Here is a 23516-nt window from a genome sequence, read left to right as displayed (position 1 = left end):
ATAGGTGCAGCAGTAGAGCTCATGTGATTCTCTCTCAGCTCCTGCAGAGGCCGGTTGTATTCTCCGTGCTGTAGACCTACACAGACCTGCGCTTGCAGCAGGTCTCCACCCAGAGAGACAGGTGAATGAGGCATAAGCTAAAGGAAAATGAATGTTACAAAAACATGAATAAATGTTCATTTTAAAGGAGGTGTGATTAACCTAGTGGTTGATCTGGGTATTGCAGTTCGAATTCAAAATATCACTCAGTGCAGGTTGCCAGATTGACAACACAAAAATGAGCAAGTAGTTTGCTAATTAAAAGCAACCTGTGTGTATTTATGAATCTGCATCTCATTTCGAAGGCTGTTGCTGTCCTCTGGTGTATGTTTTAGGCAGGGGATGCCCTTTCAGCCACAACCCAGTTCTGGGAAACACTCATACACACCCATTCACACACACACTCATACTATACAGCCAATTTAGTTGATCAATTCCCCTATAGCGCATGTGTTTGGACTGTGGGGGAAACCGGAGCACCCGAGGAAACCCACAGCAACACAGAGAAACCAACTGACCCAGCCGAGGCTCGAACCAGCAACCCTCTTGCTGTAATGCGAACATGCCCACTGCGTCGCCTTTCAATGGTATTAATAGTTTAAAAGCTGTTTGTTTGTCAGTTTGTTGTTGTTTTTTCTCCAGCTCTGCATAATGTTTGCTAATAAACTGATCATTAGTGAGGAAATCTGTGCACAAGCATGCCATTAAACTGAGTTTAGTCTGTAGTGAAGCAAACCTGCGTCGTGCTTCTCCCAGCAGATCTCCCTCTGCATGAACTGCATATCAAATCAGGACACATTTGCACAGGATTTGGGCTTTTTAACGGCAGTAAACAGGCACTTCCTGTCCCGCGAGAGACATGCAGGAAGAAGAGCAACAAAACCTGCCAAAAATAAGCCAAAGTCTGGATTTCAGAAGAAGAGAAGTGTGTGTGTGAGTGTGTGTGTGTGTGAGTGTGTCCATGCGCCTGAGGTATGAAAACACAGTGGAGTCATGTTTTAAGACTAGTTTATTTATTTGCTTATTCATTCATTTATTTATTTATTTCATTTTGTTCGGATATTTGTGTGAAAACATGAGAAGTCTGCAAAGCAGGTCGCTGTTAATAATGCATGAGTGTAAAAAAATGCATACTTGTTAATGTAGGCGACGTGGTGGTGCAGTGGGTAGCAATGTCGCCTCATAGCAAGAAGGTCGCTGGTTCAAGTCCCAGCTAGGTCAGTTGGCGTTATTGTGTGGAGTTTGCATGTTCTCGTGTTGGCATGGGTTTCCTTAGAGTGCTCCGGTTTCCCCCACAGTCCAAACACATGCGCTATAGGAGAACTGGGTAAGCTAAATTGGCCGTTGTGTGTGTGTGAATGAGAGTGCATGGGTGTTTCCCAGTGATGGGTTGCAGCTGGAAGGGCATTCGGTGTGTAAAACATGCTGGATAAGTTGGCGGTTCATTCCGCTGTGTCAACCCCAGATTAATAAAGGGACTAAGCCGAAAAGAAAATGAATAAATGATTGTTAAAGTTCAAGACATAAAAATGCAAAGACTTTAAATTAATTGCATAATCTAATATCTAAAAAGGACTGAGCCCAACCAGAAATAATAGTTCTTTGTTAAAAATGACAAATAATATCACATTTTAAATGTCTTGGATTTATTTTAGATTGTCATTCAAGTTTTGAAAAGCACATTCAAACATGTTTAAATATTAGTAATTAGTTATTTTTGATGTGCTGTGTTATTAGCTGGGTTTTAATGTGCACTGCGAGTCATATAAATGCCACAAAAATCCCTTAATGTGCGATGTTTTTTCTGCTCGCCTGAAAAATGTATAGATTCAATTGAATTCATCTTTATTTCTGTAGCACTTTTACACTGGAGATTGTGTGGCAGCAGCTGAACACAGAAGTTCTAGTACACTGAAGCTGTGTCAGTCCAGTGTTCAGAGTTAAGGTTCAGTTCAGTGTGGTTTAATATTCACTGCTTAAAGTTCAAACACTGAAGAGCAAATCCATCCATGCACAGCTCCACAAGTCCAAAGCCAAGCAAGCCAGTGGAGGAACAAACTAGAACCGGTGTTTTTCTTCTCCTCTGCATGGTAATTCCCTTCAGAAGGACAGAGAGACAGAGAGAGAGGTCTCCATGACCTGGTTTTTGTGTGTCTCCTGAAATCAAAGTTAAAATGGACAGGCAAAGAGAGGAGCAAGGACACTGAACCTTCTTACATAAAGCAATGTGTTAACTTATTCATTAGTCAAATCAATTCAAAGTGAAATACTCATTCAATTAATCACATAATTATATTTAATAAAAATGACGAGAAACAGGATGTGGAGGAATAAGGATAAACATTGATTTGTTGAGATGGGTTTGAAGGTAGAAATCCAGTACGACTCCAACTAACTCCATTTAAGTTGAAGTAATGGGGTATTTAATTAACTCATCACCTTTAACACAGAGTTCAAAACTCTTTTCAAATGAATTAATTTTCATTTATTTCATTTCGGGTTTTACAGTGTGGAAGTTCATCACTGGCTGGAAAACACAGCTGGGCATATAACCCATTCGACTATATTTAGAGATGGAAACACATTTGCTGAATAATCTCTTCCCTGCTGAAAAATCCAGCTTAAACCAGCCTAGGCTGGTTGGCAGGTTTTAGCTTGTTTACCATCCTGGTTTTAGAGGGGTTTTGGCCATTTCCAGACTGGTTTCCAGCCATTTCCAGCCTGGTCTTAGCTGGTTCAGGAGGGAAAATGACTAGCTAAATCCAGCTAAAACCAGCTTGACCAGCCTGGTTTAAGCTGGACATAGCTGGTTTTGGCTGGACTCCCAGTCTGGCTAGGCTGTTTAAGCTGGTTTTAGCTGGTCATCTCCCAGCCTGACCAGCTAAGACCAGGCTGGAAAAGGCTGGAAACCAGCCAGGAATTGGCCAAAACCCCTCTAAAACCAGGCAGGTCAACCAGCTAAAACCAGCCAACCAGATGGTTTAAGCTAGATTTTTTGTAGTGTGATGTAGCAAAAATTACACCCATGTGACTCCATTATGCTTGCCTTGTTTACTGTTGGTTGCTAGGTTACCAATACAACAATCAGCCTCTCTAAAACACTTCACAGAATTAAAAGCAGATACAAACCCTACTGAAAAAAACTGCTTAAACCAGCCTAGGCTGGTTGGCTGGTTTTAGCTGGTCGACCAAGCATTTAGAGGGGTTCTGGCCATTTCCAGCCAGGTCAGGCTGGAAAATGACCAGCTAAAACCAGCTTGACCAGCCTGGTTTAAGCTGGACATAGCTGGTTTGGGCTGGGCTACCAGCCTGGCTAGGCTGGTCAAGCTGCTCTTAGCTGGTCATCTGCCAGCCAGACCAGCTAAGACCAGGCTGGAAATGGCCAAAACCCCTTTAAAACCTAGGCTGGTTTAAACTGCATTTTCCAGCAAAGAGACTTAGACTTTTCCCCTGAACAGTGGAGTCGATGAGGCTACGCTTTATTTGTTGGTTGAGTTTCTCGGCAGTGTGTGTTTTTAATCTGAAGACAACACCCAGATAGCAGGCAGTAATCGGCCCGAGCTCGGCTGCCCCTCGGCGCCTCCGGCTCCGACTCGGCATCGGCGAGTGTTATCCGGGCCGAGTGCGGCCCGCAGCTCGCTCGCGCACATGCGGTTGTGATGCGGCTGTAAAGCACTGGCCCGATTCCGGTCAACCATATCCTGGCCGCTTCTGGCAAGGACTCGGCTGATGGCAACCGATTAAGTTCTTATTTTATCTAGTAATCTGTTAGCTCCACGTTTAATGATAATTTGAGAAAATATTAATGGTACGATAGCAAAAAAAAAAAAAAAAAAAAAGAATATTTGGTGTGGATGGTCGCAATGTTTAGACGCAAACAAAACAATATTATTTATAAATAGATTATACATGTCATCTAGAGAAAAAATATGTAAAATTCGCTTATTTTTGAGATAGCACGCTCCTGTGCTGACTGTTTTTTTTTTAAAGCAGAAGTTGGTTTCATAATAAACACATGCGTTACTAAATTCCTGATTCAAACTTCAATCCAGACGGTGGCGGTAATGCTCCAAAAAGCTGGTTGTCAACCACCATGGCACGAAGATCACAAGAAGAAAAGGGTTGGTTTTTCAAACATTTCACGTGGAGTCCGGTCAGAAAGGTAAGCTTTTTACTGCTTGTGTTCTGTATAATTAGCGAATTTAGAGCTTAAAACATTTCCACGGTGTTTGGTTGTAACAGCGTTTAGTAATTTAAAACAGTTTGATACGAAATGTAACTTGCTTTAAGAAACACGTCTGGAGCTAATGTATGCTAACGCTAACAGTTACAAACACGTCTGAAAGTTCCTTTTCCTTTTACACAATGTTAGATTGTAACGTGTGTAGTAACTAAAAACTATTTTAATTATGTTAAAGAAACATGAAACGAATTTGTGTGTATGCTAACTTTGCGTTAAAGAAAGTTTCTGTAGACGAATCCATTAACTAACTTGGCAAAACGTGTTTTTTTCCTGATTTAACATTATAAAGTACCGTGGATGTTGAAAAAATCATTGTACAGGCGTATACTTCTCCAACAGTATTAATTCTGTGATTATGTGTAAATAAAAACGAATCGTTTTGGATTAATAAAATATTATTGTTTATCTTGTTTATGCAGTTAGTCACGAAAATGATGGAAACTCGACTGTTTACTATTCTCTTTAAATTATCCGAGAGAAATATATTACTATGGACTTTAATTCATATGTGTTAGCCTATGTGAATCAATTATATCTTTTGTTCAAGCTGTAATGGTCAGTTAATGTAAAACTGAACGTCTTAAAGCAGATTTTGATGGTTTTTTTTTTTTGTTTTTTATGTTATTGACAGTGATAAATTCTGATTTAAATGAATGGGTAACAATATTTGTTGGTTAAGTCTCATTGTTCTTGTTTAACAAAGGTTAGTGAGATCATTTTGCAGCACATCACGACCAAAGAAGTCAATGGCACACTCTTTTGAACGTGAATAGGCATGTTATAGTTGTGTGCTAAAAGTCCATTATAAGCTGTAAACTGCTGATACATTTTCAACATAGATTGAGCTTTTCAGACATTACATTACTAATTGCTTCACAAACAGCTGAAATGGTTTATTGTTATTGGCTGTCATCATCAACCATTTTTCACAATGGTAGGTTAATCTTCATGGGTAAAGAATAATGCATGTGCTTGGCCATCTTACAAATCTATGTCTCAGATTCATAAGGCTGTCACTCTGCATGAATCTCCGAATAAATCTTGTGCAACCTTCTGTGTACTGATTATTTACACTATAGGTATTATATGCATTAATTAACTTTGATAGTATTTCAGGGTTTGAACTTTTCTTTACGGGAGGTTAACAACAATGTGATGTTTTATTATAGATGCATATGAGGAAGCTCGACTCAAACATCCACACGCAACTGTGATTTCTGACTGGTAGACAGATGAGGATGATGATCGCCTGTCATACATCTAAAGACAGAACAGGTTTGTTTGCAATTATTTTAAACACATACTGTCAACATTATGTCATTGATCTATTACGACCTGTGAGTTTTGCCCTGGCACTATACTAAAGTGATGTTTTGTTTTGTTTTGTAAATGTATCTGATTAAGGGACAGTATAGACACATCTATACCGTGATGAAGAAAAATTACTTGGAACAAAGAGGCTGGATAAAAGGCAGGTATGAAGATTTCAGAAATCAATGCAGCACCACAAGTCACATCACCATCAATGACTATGGCAGAAATCTTAAGACCACCATCAAGATGCACAGATACTGTACATTCCAGTACACCAGGCGTGTCCAAACTGCGGCCCGCGAGGCTTTTTATAAATATCAATAGAATCTGGCCCGCTATACAAAAATGAACGTAATTCAATAAATAACCACCGGGTGTCGCTATTACATGCATTCAATTAAGCAGCAGTTCTTGTTATGATCTATCTATCTATCTATCTATCTATCTATCTATCTATCTATCTATCTATCTATCTATCTATCTATCTATCTGTCTGTCTGTCTGTCTGTCTGTCTATCTACACACAGTTGAAGTCTGAATTATTAGCCCCTTATTGATTTATTTCTTCTTTTTTAAATATTTCCCAAATGATGTTTAACAGAGCAAGAACATTTTTACAGTATGTCTGATAATATTTTTTCTTTTGGAGAAAGACTTATGTTTTATTTCGGCTAGAATAAAAAGCGGTTTAATTTTTTTTATGAACCATTTTAAGGTCAAAATTATTAGCCCCTTAAGTCTTCAGAACAAACCATTGTTATAAAATAACTTGCCTAATTACTTTAACTTGACTAGTTAACTTGATTAACCTAGTTAAGCCTTTAAATGTCATCTTTAAGCTGTATAGAAGTGTCTTAAAAATATCTAGTCAAATATTATTTACTGTCATCATGGCAAAGATAAAATAAATCAGTTATTAGAAATGAGTTACTAAAACTAATATGTTTAGAAATGTGTGGAAAAAATGTTTAACTCTCCGTTAAACAGAAATTGGGGAAAAAATAAACGGTGGCTAATAATTTAGGGGGGCTAACAATTCTGACTACAACTGTATATATATATCATGTCATATATATATATATATCATGTATATATATATCATGTCATATCAGACATATATATATGTCTGTGTGATGTATGTAAAATTTGGCCCGCGACAACGTTTGTTTTTTTGCATCTGGCCCTCGGCCCAAAAAGTTTGGACACTCCTGCAGTACACCTATGAACATTTACAGTCTTTGTTCTAGTGCAGTTTGAGATCAAGACAGAACTTATTGCATCTCGTGATGTTTTTGTAAGACATCACTAAATTTGTTAAGGTTTAATGCAGCTAGAAAGTAAAGATCAACTAGAGAATATCAGCAGTGTCTAACCCACTGTTGTATTTACAGAAGTTGTATGAGAATAAGCTACAGGTTGATTTATACTAATCTGTTATTTTTCTTTTTTAGCACGACTGACTGAAGTTTTAAAATCATGCAACGTCATAAAGCAGCAGCTGGGCCTGATTCTCACAAAACCAAAACAGACGTGATGAAATTCCAGATGTAAACACATTTGACCTTCCTTTGGCCAATTGGATTTGGAAAAGCTTGAAAATCAACTAAAGGAGCAGCCTGAACAAATGAAGAAACTGGTAAGTTCAAGCTCTTGCTAATTTCAAAGTGTTTTAAGTTTATTTGTTTTTTTTTATTGTTTTTTTTTTTTGCTTCGTAGGTAGCCTACTTTTTTCCTAATTTTTTCTTTTTTTTTTACATTAGTACTTGTTCACTACTAATTATCTGTTTATCTTTTAATCACAGATGGAGTGAGGACAAATGTCCATACCACGCCACTGATAAAGAAGTGGAAAAATGCATTACAAGGTAGCTACAACTTGCCCCTGACAGGGATGGAGGAAGAAAGAAGAGAAAGCTAATGTGTCAAATGTCTACATCACTATTTTGTTTTATTTTTTAAACAACATTTTAAGTGTATTAGGATGTTCCCTGATACTTGAACAATTTGTTACTTTCATTTGCATTTATATATATATATATGTATATGTATATATTTATGTGTGTGTGTGTATATATGTATGGAATGTATGTATGTATGTGTGTGCGCCAAATTGTAAAGAAACATCTTGATACATTTTTAATAAACGTAATACAAATAAAATTATAAATATAAAATTGCACAAGACGTGTATATATATGAAATTTATAATCATCTCACTCATGTCTTGCTGTTTGTGCAATTGATTTTGTTCTGCAATTATTTATATATATATATATATATATATATATATATATATATATATATATATATATATATATATTTGTTTGTTTATTATTATTTTAATGTTTTATTAAAAAATGTTTCAAGATGTTTCTTCAGAATTCTGCAGTACTTTTTACAAGTTTGACTTGGATATTTTACGGATTGTCATTGGTATTTTTAAGATGTTTCTTGCTATATCTTAAATTGGTTTCTATATTTAGGTTTATATAAAATTTAGCTGTTTTTTACAAATTTTTAATTCAAGTCTATTGGGAAAACAGGGTTGTTTTAAAAACATCTGTGTTTGTGTGTAATTTTTAGATTTTTTTGTTTAAATCTTTCTGTGTGTCTTTATTGTGTTGTTTTATTGTTGTTTTTATATTGATATTCTTGTGCACTACAAAATTATTTATAAAATTTTAGTACTATTTTTGTCATGCAATCAATAAACGTTTAACATTTATTTATTTTGTCATTTGTCTTGATTATTTTCGTTACAGAATATGTATGCAGTTTGCACTTTATTCAAAGGTTAAACGCAGTGCTTACACTTTGTGTTTACATTATAGCCTGTGTTTGCTGTTATATAAATTCAAATGGTTGTAATACCATATATCAAGTACCAATGTAATACCAAAAGGTTTTATAAGGTGTATAAATACGGAGTCGCGCCAGCTCCGGGCCGCAGCGCACATTACCCTCGCGCCGATTTCGGCGCGGATGCGCAGCGTCGGCTCGCTTACGGCCGCCGCATCTGGCCCGCTTGATTCGGGCCGGAATCGGGCAGTGAGTCCACAGGCATCCGGCCCGAGTCCGGCAGCCGAAGTTGGGCCGAGGGGTTAGTCTCCGGCAGGCGACAATCTAGCCGGAACTGGCCCGAGTATATTTTGCTATCTGGGCATGTTTCTTGCTCTTTTGTGGCCGTCTGTGGACCGCAGCTCTGGTCAGAAGTGATGTTCAGTCACACATAAACTGCTTTTATTCTGCTCAATAGAAGCTGTGATGAGTGTGAAGGAAATCCTGCAGCAGATTATTGAAGAGTGTCGGGTCAGCGGCCGGTCAGGAATAAATCTCAGTGGAATAAACACACATCTGCAGTCCTTCACTAACTCACAACAGCACGAGTTACATCTGAACCCGGATATCTGATCAGAAACTGCCCATCGTCTTCAGAATAAACCGAACATTTACAATACACGTTAACCAGAAGCTGCTGTATGTGGGGCATACTGACAACAACTTCACCTGGAGAAACAAGAAGAAGAAAGGACAAAGTAGAGCACAGTTTATCCACTAATAAGGGGAGCATTTTAATATACCAATTGAATAGACTGCCATGTTGAGTAGGGTGCAGGATTTGCTTGTTTTTACAGCTTTCAGCCACATTTACATTTTGCTATTAAAGCTTTACACTTATGTGGTTACATTTATACAATATGCTAAAGCATTAGCAATTTATTAAAAGTGAATGTACGGTTTTAAAAAACTAAAATGTCAAATAACAATGTCAAAAAACATGGTAGCATGATGCTACTGTTAGCGGAGTGCTACAATATCAGTAACCTGAAATCGGTGTTGTAAAATATGTAGGCAATGCCATAATACAGATAGAAAGTATGGCAGCATTGTGGTTTAACATGTTAAAACGTTGTAATGTGCTAAAAAGCTAAAGCAACGGGGTACATCACATGCTGAAACATGCTAGTGATGTGCTAAAGCATGCTATGACTTTCTAAAGCCAGCTACCAACATGATAACATATGCTAGAAACATGTGACCACAGAGTAGTTTTAGCTAGCACCTTTAGCAATGTTTACAATATGACAAAACGTGGTAGCACATTAGCAGTATAAGACATTCTGTAAATGGGCTAACTCATGTTAACAAGCTACATACAATAAACTCCTAATTAGCAATAACTTAAAACATGCTAAAGCATTAGCGATATGGTGAAAGTTAACGTACACTTAAAAAAAGTAAAAATGTCATCAATGACAATCTCATAAAGCATGGTAGCATTATGCTACACCATCATGTTAAAATGTTTGCAATGTGCTAAAATGCTAAAGTAACAGGCAACACCATATGAAACATGCTAATGATGTGCTAAAGCATGCTATGACTTTCTAAAACCAGCTACCAAGATGATAACGTATGCTGGAAACATGTGACCAACACAGTAGCTTTAGCTAGCTAGCACCTTTAACAATGTTTACAATATGACAAAACATAGCACATTAGCTCTCAAGCTAGAACATGAACTAATATGTCAGCAATGTGCTAAAATCATGCTTTCAACATGCTAAAGCATTGGCAATTTGATAAAAGTTAATGTATATTTAAAAATAAATTTTAAAGCATGGTAGCATTGTCCTACACCATGTTAGCAGAATGCTACGATATTAGTAAGATGAAATCTGTGTTGTAAAATATGTAGGCAATGCCATAATACAGCAATAAAGCATGGTAGCATTGTGATAAATCATGTTTAAACGTTTAAGGAAGTAGCACATTAGCAGTATGATAACACATGGTGTCAATGCACTAACTCATGTTAGCATGCTGCATACAATAAACTCCAAACTAGCAATAAATGGAAACATTGCAGCATTGTGCTAAAATTATGCTTTAAACATGCTAAAGCATTAGCATTATTATGAAAGTTAATGTACATTAAAAAAAGTAAAATGTCATCAATGGCAATCTCATAAAGCATGGTAGCATTATGGTACACCATGCTAGCATAGTGCAATGATATTAGCAAGATGAAATCTGTGTTGTAAAATATGTAGGCAATGCCATAATACAGATATAAAGTATGGTAGCATTATGGCAAATCATGTTAAAACCTTTGTAATGTGCTAAAATGCTAAAGCAACAGGCTGCACCATATGCAGAAACATGCTAGTAATGTGCTAAAGCATGCTATGACTTTGTAAAGTCAGCTACCAACATGACGTATGCTAGAACACGTGACCAGCAGAGTAGTTTTAGCTTGCAAGCACCTTTACCAATGTTTACAATATGACAAAATGAGGTAGCACATTAGCAGTGTAAGACATTATGTAAATGGGCTAACTCATGTTAACAAGCTACATACAATAAACTCCTAACTAGCAATAACTTGGTAGCACTGTGCTAAAATCTTGATTTCAACATGTTAAAGCATTAGCAATTTGATGAAAGTTAATGTACACTAAAAAAAAAGTTAAATGTCAGCAATGACAATCCCATAAATCATGGTAGCATGATGCTACACCATGTTAGCAGAATGCTACAATACTAGTAAGATGAAATCTGTGTTGTGAAATATGTTGGCAATGCCATAATACAGCTATAAAGCATGGTAGCATTGTGATAAATCATGTTAAAACGATTGTAATGTGCTAAAATGCTAAAGCAACGGGCTACATCACATGCTGAAACATACCAGCGATGTGCTAAAGCATGCTATGACTTTCTAAAGCCAGCTACCAACATGATAAAGAATGCTGGAAACGTGATACAAAGTAGCAAAGTAGCTTTATCTAGCTAGCACCTTTAATAACGTTTACAATATGACAAAACATGGTTGCACATTAGCTCTCAAGCTAGAACATGAACTAAAAAATGTAAGCAAAGTGCTTAAATCATGCTTTTAACATGCTAAGGGATTAGCCATTTGAAAAAAAAAATGATTGTACATGTTTTAAACCAACTCAAATGCTATTGCTAAACTCATTACTTACAAGAGCTCCTTATAACGCATTCCACATAACACATTGTGCTCAAGTTTATTAATTTAATTTTCCCTCCAATGGGACAGTGAACATTTATAAATGTTCCCCAAGAGAATATATGCACCCAAATTAGCCCAGAGACTAGCGTTCATTGGTGGATTCCCTTTGCTAGATGTTAAAGGCCTAAATATCAATACAAATACACATTCAAACTATAAACTACACTCAAATAAACAACACAAATCAACAACAACATCAACAACCCACAATGTTGTGTCCACATGTTCAAGCTTGGTTATTAAGAAACCATTTCTTAAATGGCTTAAAAGATAAACATTCTCCATCAGCTTGGTGCATATATATTGCTTTATATACAGCAAACACACAGCAGATTCACATTACCAGCATTGAGGAATAATTATACAAGGAACAAACAAATAATCCAATAAACTAACCTGAGGAATGGGTTGAGAAAACACACGTCTGCACACCTGAGAGGCTCCAGTGTCGTCCATGTTGGAGTCCTGTGACCTCATCATCACATGACCACTAAAGGGGTGTGGCTAAGAACTCTATTTATACCTTCTCAACACAAAACTACACACAGAAAAAGGTCTGCTTTACTTTTAAAATAGGATCAATGAAATGATGCTACTCTCAGACACAGGCTGCATACAGGTTAAACCACTACAACAGCAATGTAAATATACAATACATACTATTTTATTAAATAACAAAATTGAGAAATACCCCACTAAATACTTTAAAATAAGAAGTGAAATGAGACTTTGATTATTAAAATGACTACTTTTTTATTAGTAATTTTTAATTCCATTCATGTTTGTTTCTCCAGCACTTCTACACTGTAGATTGTTGTATGGCAGCAGCTGAACACAGAAGTTCTAGTAAACTGAAGCTGTGTCAGTCCAGTGTTCAGAGCTGAAGTTTAGTTTAGCTCAGTTCAGTGCGATTTAATCTTCACTGCTGAAAGTCCAAACACTGAAGAGTAAATCCATCCATGCACAGCTCCACAAGTCTAAACCCAGCATGCCAGTGGCGACAGTGGAGGAACAAACTTCACCAATTGACCAAAGTGAAGGAAAACAAACTGGAGAGAAGCCAGGCTCAGTTGGACACGACCATTTCTCCTCTGGCCAAGTGTCTTGTGCAGAGCTGCAGTCTAGGCGCCGGAGGCTGGAGAACGCTGGACGTCCATAGTGGAGATGGAGATGTGATAATAATAACATACAAATAAGCATGACAAGTACACGTGTGGACTAAATTAATGCTTCTTTCACATTTGAAGTTTCTTGTTTTAATATTTGTTTTTTGTTTGAACTTTAAGTTTGAATTTATTTATGGAAAGACAATGAACCGATACTTCTCAGTTTCTCTGGATTTACAGGTTATACACTGCATGTGTTTGAGTTACATTTTAGCCTTCTTTTGTAATGTATAGATGACATTTCTGAATAAAATTAAATAAAAAGTTGTCATTCAGAGCATTTTTTTTACATAAAATTACAAATAGAATCATGTTTTCACACATTTTATTCATTTTTGGTCAAAAATGAAATTATAAAAAATTATAATACACCATGCTCAATTGGTAAAAGAAAAGAAAATCTCCCCCACACCATTACACCACCACCACCAGCCTGAACCGCTGATACAAGGCAGGATGATCCATGCTTTCATGTTGTTGAGGCCAAATTGTGAGCCGAGCATCTGAATGTGTCAGCAGAAATGGAGACTCATCAGAGCAGCAACGTTTCTCCAATCTTCTATTGTCCAGTTTTGGTGAGTCTGTGTGAATTGTAGCCTCAGTTTCCTGTTCTTAGCTGACAGGAGCGGCACCCGGTGTGCTCTTCTGCTGCTGTAGCCCATCCGCCTCAAGGTTGGACGTGTTGTGTGTTCAGAGATGCTCTTCTGCAGAGCTCGGTTGTAGCGAGTGCTTATTTGAGTTACTGTTGCCTTTCTGTCAGCTGGAACCAGTCTGGCCATTCTCCTCTGACCTCTAGCCTCATCAACAAGGCATTTGCAGATCGTCTTGACCATGCCTACATGCCTAAATGCCTTGAGCTGCTGCCATGTCATTGGCTGATTAGAAATTTGCGTTAACAAGCAGTTGGACAGGTGTACCTAATAAAGTGGCCGGTGAGTGCCATCCATCCATCTATCCACCTATCCATCCATCCATCCATCCATCCATCCATCCATCCATCCATTCGCAAATCTATTCATCCATCCATCCATCCATCCATCCTTCTATCCATCCATTCAATTCATCTATCAATCCATCCTTCTATCTATCCATCCATCTATCCATCCATTCACCTATCCATCCATCCATCCATCCATCTAATTATTCATCCCCATCCTTCTATCTTTCTGCTTATCCATCCATCCACCCACCCACCTATCCATCCATCCATCCAATTCATCTATCAATAATTATTCTGCCAATGCAGTAATCTGTGTGTGCAGGTGGGTCAGCAGGACGCAGTATTTGTTCTGATAATCAGGGTTAATGTTGTAAAGCAGCAGCAGCAGCAGCAGCAGCAGCAGCGGACTCTCATTGATCAGGTCTGCTCTGTGACCTGCAGCTGAACTGATGTGTTGTGCTGTCAGAGACTCCAGCTTTACACCTCTAATTAGACAGAAAGATGAAGCACAGCAGCGGATGACCTTAAGTTAAACTCAAGGTCTATTCCAGCAGATGGAGAATCAGCAGGACACATGTAAAACACTGTCAAAGAGATGCACAGAGGAGGAGAATGGGGCAAATCCTGTTACTCCTGTATTCTATCACTCTATCCCGCTACAATCCCGTTAAAGTGTTTTCCTCTATTTCCCCCGAACATGTGATGAAGGGTAGCCAGGGCGCCGCTGGCCAGTACGGGCCCTATGACAACATTTTGAGCTTGTTGTGGACAAAGGGAAGAGTTGAGGGGGTGGGGGTTTGAGGGGTGGTGGTGTCACAGACAAAATTATTTTTCCTGTTACATACGGATGGATGGGCAAATGGATGGATAGATGGATGGGCGAAAGGATGGATGGATGGAGGATGGATAGGCAGAAAGATGGATGAAAGATAATTGGATTGATAGGCAGAAAGATGGATGGATAGATGATTATATGGATGGATGGATAGATAGACAGAAATGTGGATGGATGGATGGATGGATGGATAGGCAGAAAGAAAGATAGATATCTGGGGGATGAATAGATGGATGGATGGTTGGATGGATAAGCAGAAAGATGGATGGATAGATGATTGGATGGATAGATGGATAGATTGAAGGATGGATGTATGGTTAGATGGATGTATGGTTGGATGGATGAATGGATGGATAGGCAGAAAGATGGATGGATGGATAAATGGATGGTTGGATGGATAGGCAGAAGGATGTGTGGATGGATGATTGGATGGATAGGCAGAAGGATGTGTGGATGGATGATTGGATGGATGAATAGATGGACGGATGGACAGATAGACAGACAGATAGATAGTTTTTCACTCCACATACTCCTCCATCTCTCTCTCTCTCTCTCTGCTCTACTGTGAGTGACAGTTTTTCATTTTTTCCACATTTTTAAGTCACCAGAGGAAAACTCTTTCTGTAAGGCCACAGATGCGCCACTGCAGGCCCCGATCCTCATCAGATCACTGTCAGATACGTCCCTCTATCTCACTCTCTCTCTCACTCTCTCTCTCACTTTCTCTCTCCCTCTCTCTCTCTCTTTCACACACACACTCTCAGCATCTGCTTTTTATAATCTAATTTTCCGACCTTAAATAAAAGTTAGTATTGACATCATTCATTAGTGCGGTGTATATTAATCCTGCAAATATAAATACAATAAATAGCTCAATATTATGAGCCCACAGTGGCACCCGGAGGAAACCCACACCAATACAGGGGGAACATGCAAACTCCACACAGAAACACCACCTGACCCAACCGAGACTCAAACCAGCGACCTTCTTGCTCCGAGACCACAGTGCTGACCACTGAGACACCGTGTAGTCAAATAGCCGATATCTATGCGTATGATACATGTTCAGTGAAGTGTATTGTTCAAGATTTTGTGTTGTCCTCGACAATAAGAATGATGAACTGTGTCTCGTGTCTGAACAGCGCTGAAACACTAAGTTTAATGCAGTTTGCAGCACTCTAAAGATTGAAGCTGTGTGTCATTTTTATTGATGTCAAATTACATGCGATAAAACTTACAGCTCGACATGATAAAAACAGTGAAAGAGCTCGTCCACCTCGGCCAATCGGCTAAAGTAACCCTGGTCGTACCGTACGGCAACGTAAAAACGCCAGCGTGCTGCATGACGGAGGAAATCATTACACTGATGAACTTACAATGAAGACTCATTGGAAATATGTTGTGTAGTCAGGGCGGTGCGGTGGCGCAGTGTGCACTGTGGCCTCACAGCAAGAAGGTCGCAGGTTTGAGTCCCGGCTGTATAAGTTGGCGTTTCTGTGTAGAGTTTGCATGTTGCTGAGATACAGTACTGGGAAACACCCATTCACACACACAGTCATACACTACGGCCAGTTTAGTTGATCAATTCCCCATAGCGCATGTGTTTGGACTGTGGGGGAAACCGGAGCACCTAGAGAAAACCCACACCAACATGGGGAGAACATGCAAACTCCACACAGAAACACCCACTGACCCAGCCAAGGCTTGAACCAGTGACCTTCTAGCTATGAAGCTATTGTGCTAACCACTGAGCCAACCTAAGGTAAATATTATCTAGTTGAATTAAAGCAACGAGCTTGCACAAATGTAATTAGAAACTATAACAAATGACTTTTCACAGCATTGAGAATAAAGCCAAACTCCTGTTCTGAGACGCCTCAAGATCTCAGCGCCGCTTCTTCACATGCGATTCCGAGACACACAGAAAGTCTCAGTGAATTATTGAATGACGGCTCATTGTTCTGCCTCTGCAGTTCCTTCATTTCTTTTCATATCTGAGGCCTTCCTTTCCTCCAGATACTGACCCAGACAAACAGCGTCCCCTAATCAGACAACAAAAGAAGAAGACGACCACGACATGTTTAATATTTCAGCTGTTTCCCCTAGATATCTTGATTCTATATCTCGCCACTGCTAAAAAGTTTGATGTGATTTTTATTACTTTCTTTGGCTCATTATTTATTTTTTTGATAAACAACTGGCGATGTTCTTCTCATCGTAATGATAAAGCATTGACTGGTGATGCAGGTGAAGTTATTCAACCAGCAGAAATAACACATCATTTATCAGCTTATGCATATTGGCCTACACTGTAGAAATATTCATACATTAGCAGTTTTCTGTATTTTGAGATTCATATTTTAATTTTTCCCCATTTATTTCATCTTATTTTGAGTTGCATTATGGGATTTTGATCTTGTGAAAAGTTGTATAAAGTGGTATATATTTATAAGTGCTATATTGGCTGGGTTGGTGTGATGATGTATATCTATATATATAGTGTATAGTGTGTATATATATATATATATAGATCTGTGCAGCGCTGCATGAAGTAGAACCCACCTATAGAGTTTTTAGCCACACCCCTTTAGTGGTCATGTGATGATAAAGTCACAGGACTACAACATGGCCAATGCTGGAGCCCCTCAGGTGTGCAGACGTGTGTTTTCTCAACCCATTCCTCAGGTTAGTTTATTGGATTATTTGTTTGTTCCTTGTATAATTATTCCTTAATGCTGGTAATGTGAATCTGCTGAGAGTTTGCTGCATATAAAGCAATATATATATATAGGGCAAGGCAGTGGTGCAGTAGGTAGTGCTGTCGCCTCACAGCAAGAAGGTCGCTGGGTTGCTGGTTCGAGCAAAAAAAAAAAAAAAAATATATATATATATATATATATATATATATATATATATATATATATATATATATATATATATATATATATATATATATATATATATATATATATATTTATTTATTTTTTATTTTTTTTTTTTACCAATTATGTGATTTTTAACATATAAAAGTATTTGCAAATGTATTAACCTTATTCTTCGCCGACGAGGGGATGCAGCCATTTGAATCTTTTTGGCTCAATGCTTCCGGACTCATTCACTTCTATTCATTTTTAGATGGTAAAAACTGCTCGTTACACTGCTTGATGTTGTAAACTGATATTTCCTTATTATATTATTCTATTGTGTCTGTATAGTCATGCAAACATTTGTTTGTTGAGCTATTAGTTTGACCGTTTTCTGCTGTTTATTATTCCTAGTCATTTCTCCCATAGGCGACTGAATCAGAAGTTCTAAATTAATCGTGGAAACAGGCGCACTTCCACATTTTAGAATGAGGTCAATACAACTCTTAGGCCCCGTTTACACTGCCAGTTAAATGTGACCCAATTCAGATTTTTTGCTCATGTGACAGATCGGATCTGTTCTATGAGTGTGTAAACAGGAAAAAAGCGAATGCATTCGGATATTCAGAGATGGGTTTCAGGCCTCCTTCATATGTGGACAAACATCAGATATAAAACGGATTGTGACAATGCGACTGTCATGTAAACAGGCAGATCGGATTTATTGAGGCGTTTCGTTCTGTGCATCATTAAACTTGTGACAAAGTGGTACGATGTAGAAGGAAGAGCGTGTGTGGAGATGCCGACGTGGTAAACAACAAAAAAAAATTGGTCAGTCGCCACAATCTGCTCCCACCAGACCTGAGATCTCTCTATAAACCATAAGCGCAAGCTGCAATTTCTGCCCTTTCCCACCTCCTCCGCCTCAAATCATTTTAATGTTGGGCGAACTTTGTGTTTCAACTTTTGCTTTTTGTCGCAATTAACACACGCACTGCGGCTTCACATAGACTGACTTTATTCTCTCCAACAGCAGTGTGCACACAGGCAAAGGCTACATCTTCAATGGTTTATCTCCAACTCTAATCAAAAACACCTGAACATGCCAATCAGTGTCTTCAAGATCACTAGAAATCAGGTGTGTTTGATTGGAGTTGGAGCTACACTGTGCAGGACAGCGGCCCTCCAGGACCGAGTTTGCCCACCCCTGGTGTAGACAATAGACGGGAGACCACATGACACAAAGAGACAACACAAGCCATGCGCTCACATAAATCAAGACTAGAACAGGCAGCCAATGAGAGAGCTCGTTAACCACGTGTTCATGACAACACAAGCACACGATGCATGTAAACACGCACCACGTGCTAAACACAACACCAACAGAAGACTGAACGCAAGACACGAGTACATGATGAATGAAAACACTCACCGTGCACTCACACACGCAGCGTGCATGCCAACCAAAACCAAAACCAACTGGACTGAGACGCTGGGAATGAAACACCACGCTGCAGACAGACGAACGTGAACACCCGGACGGGAGCGCGCAAAGACCTCAGGCACCCGCATCAAGCAGGGTCTATGCGCTTTCACAGATGGCGCTCATACAGAGACGCACACAATGACAAAACAAGTGCTCGACCCAAGAAAACTCGAGCCGAGCACAACATGACAGTTGTCACTAAAAAACTGAACTACTCTGATCCAGTTACTATGACCATTAATGTGAAGCTGCTTTGACACAATCTACATTGTAAAAGCGCTATACAAATAAAGCTGAATTGAATTGACTAGACAGAGCTAGTGTCCGGACTCTGCCACCAAAACAAGAACTTTCAAGACCAGAGTGGCAGAACCCTGACACTGTCATGTCTGAACAACAGATTGAAGACGAGTTGGTTTAGTTGTTGAAACGACAGCAGCATTTTATGAGCATTTTTCCACACTGTTCTGTGACCCTGGTCATTATCTGCTCTCATATTCACACCGGCACTGAAGGGCTTAATGCTAACCGTGCATATATGGAAAGTTTTATGCAGATGATAAAAGATCCTTTTGAAACTCGACAAGCCGAGACCTTCCAGACAACATATAGAATAGATAATGAAGACGTGAAGTTCATCAAGACGAGCTCTGACAAAGACCCGACTGAAGCCTTGAAGTCTGAAGGTTTTTCTCTCTGAACTCCTGGAGAAAAGTGCAGTTTTGGAGGTCAGAGAGAAATGACAGAGAGTTTATCCTCAAATCACCTGTTTTATAGCTGTGTATTCTCTCTGTGTGAACACAAATGATGGATGTAAATCATGACAATATTACTGATCTAAAGTAGCTGTGTTTACATCCAAATATGTGAAGTGGAATTATGCACAAAGTTGGAATATAGCATAAAATAATTGTAAACGAAGCAGTTTCGGTCTAATGAGAATCTAAAGAGAACAGAATCATCACTTCCTGATGAACTGGCACAGATATTGCTGAGAGAAGTGTAGTTTGATGCATTGGCATTTGCCACTGTGGTGTTTTTTCTTCTATAATAAATAAGCTGCGCCTCAGAAGACGAAGACGAAATGCAATGAACGAGAGAGAAATGGTTATCCTCAATCCAGGCCATTTCTCAAAAGCTTAAAGGGTCCTATCATACACCCGGCGCAGTGTGGCACAAGGCGCGGCGCAGTAGTCTTTTGCTAGTTTCAGCTTGGCGCAAGAGTGGTTTTGAGGCGTTGCGCTAGGCTGTTTAAATAGCAAATGCATTAGCGCTCATATGTGCGCTCATAGGTGTTCTGGTCTAAATAGGAAGGTGTTCTGAGGTGGACCACTGGCGCGTTGCTATTTTGAGAAACTATAATAGATTTTTCATTAGACCAAAACTAACCCGGTCTAAACTCCAGCGCAGAGTTGCGCCTCGCTTACACACTGCTTAATACACACAAGAGAGCAATAGACAAATATCTTTACATATGAAAAAAAAAATTAAATATTAAGGATATATATAGGATATAATAAGAATAGATATAGGATATAAATATAAAGGATTAAAATATTACAAAACATATTATTTTCCAGCCTACATAAATATGAAAAATCACTGCTTTTATATCTTCTTCATCTCGGGAGGCTTTTTCAGTTCATTCATAACAATCTGCTTTTGTATAATGTTATTATTATTAGCAGTATTATTTATTATATCCATATTTATATTTGTTTTATTAAAAACAAGCTTAGATTTGTCCACCTGTAAGGTTTTAGACCATATGGGGCACAGCATGTGTTTTAGGATATAACTCAGGTTTTTGAGCACACTTTATTATTATTGTTCATTTATTCGTTTGCTGGAAATTAGAACTGAATTTAGAAATAGTTTTGAAACGAATATTTGCGCTTAACAAACAAAATTAATTATTTATAGGCTAATTTATGTCTGTGCGTAAAGGTTTCCCAATCCAAGAGCGAAAGTGAAAGTAGATCCATTATCTCTCATTCTCACGCAGTAGATGCTCTGTTTAACTGTTTTCTGTTAACTGTTTGCTTGTGAAATGCTCATTTTTTCCACTTAGACTTACTTTGCGTCCTGTAAATAGCAAATGCGCTCTTGGCGTGACGCAGCTGGCTCTTAAAGGGAATGGGAGATGAGACTCTGATTGGTTTATTCTCAGAACACACCTATAACTCATTAAGAGAATAAACTCAACCCTTTTAGACCATGCGCCACGGCGCAAAGCAGATTTACCATCCTTAAATCAGCAAAAACACGTCCTGACACGCCCTGAAAGCGTTTGCGCCCTGCGTTTTGCGCTCTGCGCATGGACCGTCAAAATAAGAGCCCAAAGTCATCACGAGCTTCTCTCAGCTCTTTTCTGCACATCAGATGCTCTGATTGGGTCATAAATTGGTGCGTTTGTGGATGAGAGCTGGGGTGTGTGTGCAAATCATTAACTTTGATTATATTCAGATGTGTTCCCACATTACGTCATGAAAAATATTTGTGCATAAGTTTACACCCCCTTACAGAATCAGTAGAATTCATTCATTCATTTTCTTGTCGGCTTAGTCTCTTTATTAATCCGGGGTCGCCACAGCGGAATGAATTACCAACTCATCCAACCAAGTTTTTATGCAGCGGATGCCCTTCCAGCCGCAACCCATCTCTGGGAAACATCCACACACACACACTCATACACTACGGACAATTTAGCCTGCCCAATTCACCTGTACCGCATGTGTTTGGACTGTGGGGGAAACCAGAGCACCCGGAGGAAACCCTCGCAAACACAGGGAGAAAACACAAACTCCACACAGAAACGCCAACTGAGCCGAGGATCGAACCAGCGACCTTTTAGCTGTGAGGCGACAGCACTACCTACTTCACCACTGCTTCGCCCGAATTCAGTCATTTAGTAATAAAAAAAATGTCATGCAGTTTTTTAAGAGTTCACACTTAACTGATGATTGACAATAAAGCATAGTTGCCATGCTGTCAGAATATCCTTGAGCCCGGGGCTCCCTCCCGTTTGAAGGGTGAGAGGAGAGTTTGAGCTCAAGTAGTTCTCGACGACTCCCCTGCTTGTGAACTGCTGAGATATATCTGACTAAGAGTTGCCTTAAGATGCTATTTTGAAGTAGTCAATTCACTTATGGTGTATGTCTTTGGACTGTGAGAGGAAGCTGGCAAACCCGGGGAAAACCCAAACAAACAAAGGGGAGAACATGCAAACTCCGCACAGAAACGCTGACTGGCCCGGAAAGTGCCGGACCAGCAGCATTCTTGCTGTGAGGCAACAGTGCTAACCACTGGGCCGCCGTGCCGCCCTGTCAGAGAAGGGGAGGAGTAGGGGTGGAAGGGGGGATTCTTGAAGATGAAGATGACTGGAGTAGAAAGCTCTGGTAATTTATAGTGTGCAGGGCCAGAGTGGGACTCCTTTTCAGCCCTGGAGTTTCAAGCCTTAGACCGGCCCATCTCAGTTCACGACTGACTATTAAAATAAGGCCATTTCCAATTCAGTTTCTAAGGACACTGTCACGCCGTTTTTCAAGAAAACAGCTGCTTTAGAACCCTTAAATTTTCAACAACCCTAACAGTATTATATGTCTTAACAATAAAAAAAAAAAATATATATATATATAATCTTTCAGATGAGATTTGAACACGGGTCAACCGTGTCACAATTTAACGTGCTGACCACTGGACCACAGTGGCGCTGTTATTCTAAATTGGCTAAAATGAAAAACAAATATTGCACTATGACCTGCAAGACTTTTATTGATGGCTTAATCTTTTCTCTCCTTTTTAGATTTCTGATCCAGTTATGTCAGATTTATTAATGTAGTCAATCATCTGATTTTCATTGAGCAGGTGTAATATTCATCAATATTAATTATTCAAATTCTTACATTCACTAAGGCGCCGATGTTTAGAGTCGAATGATGATAGTTACATCATCATTAATCTGCAGGCTGCATTTTGTTTACCGGGCAGCGAGGAAAAAAAAAAAAAAAAAAAAGAGCGGAGCTGCGGCAAAATAATGAATAAAAAGAGTGAGGCTATGGTCAAATAAATAAATAAATGAAAAGTGCAACTGCTGAGAGTGCAAGCAGCTAAGGACACCGGCCCTCGTGGCAAAAAAAACGAACCGGCCCACCGGGAATTCTCTAGGTTCTCCTGATTAGCCAATCCGGGCCTGATAGTGTGTAAGTATTCGTCTGATTGGTGCAATATATGGAGCTGATGCGGTACCAGCTGTGTTCAATTATAAACACGCGATCCTATCGAAATTAGTTTATAAATAAACCACACTTATGTTAATCCCCAGTTCCTGCTAAACCTGCACAGATATTGCTGAGAGAAGTGTCGTTTGCTGCACTGTTGGGACTTGCAGCTGTGATGTTTGTTCTTCTCTAATAAATGAGTTGCACGAAACACAATGAACGCGGTGCACGTGGTGGCTTTTGGAGGTGGGAGATGGGATGGGAGACAGTTCTGGAGGGAATAATAACAGAAGAAGAAGAATACTGAAGCACTGCAATGACGGACTGACGGAGGGCTGAGGCCTTTTACAATCAGCACAACAATATTTC

The 23516-nt window shown here is 39.0% G+C and overlaps 2 protein-coding genes across 7 annotated transcripts in view; one reads left to right on the top strand and one right to left on the bottom strand.

The window, feature by feature from the left end:
- The window catches only part of cfap46 (cilia and flagella associated protein 46), a 199082-nt gene extending 186990 nt beyond the window's left edge, over window positions 1-12092 (bottom strand). For all 6 annotated transcript variants that reach the window (XM_087279874.1, XM_087279876.1, XM_087279878.1 and 3 more), the window contains exon 1: window positions 12033-12092. The gene's annotated coding sequence lies outside the window, so the exon portion shown is untranslated. The remainder of the gene's footprint in view (window positions 1-12032) is intronic.
- The window catches only part of inpp5a (inositol polyphosphate-5-phosphatase A), a 639159-nt gene that overhangs the window by 548397 nt on the left and 67246 nt on the right, over window positions 1-23516 (top strand). The gene's annotated exons all lie outside the window — the stretch shown is intronic.

The sequence above is a fragment of the Danio rerio genome, chromosome 13 (assembly GCF_052040795.2).
Source record: "Danio rerio strain M-AB ecotype USA chromosome 13, GRCz13ab, whole genome shotgun sequence".
Classification (NCBI taxonomy): Eukaryota; Metazoa; Chordata; class Actinopteri; order Cypriniformes; family Danionidae; genus Danio; species Danio rerio.
This window is presented reverse-complemented; position numbering and strand designations above follow the sequence as displayed.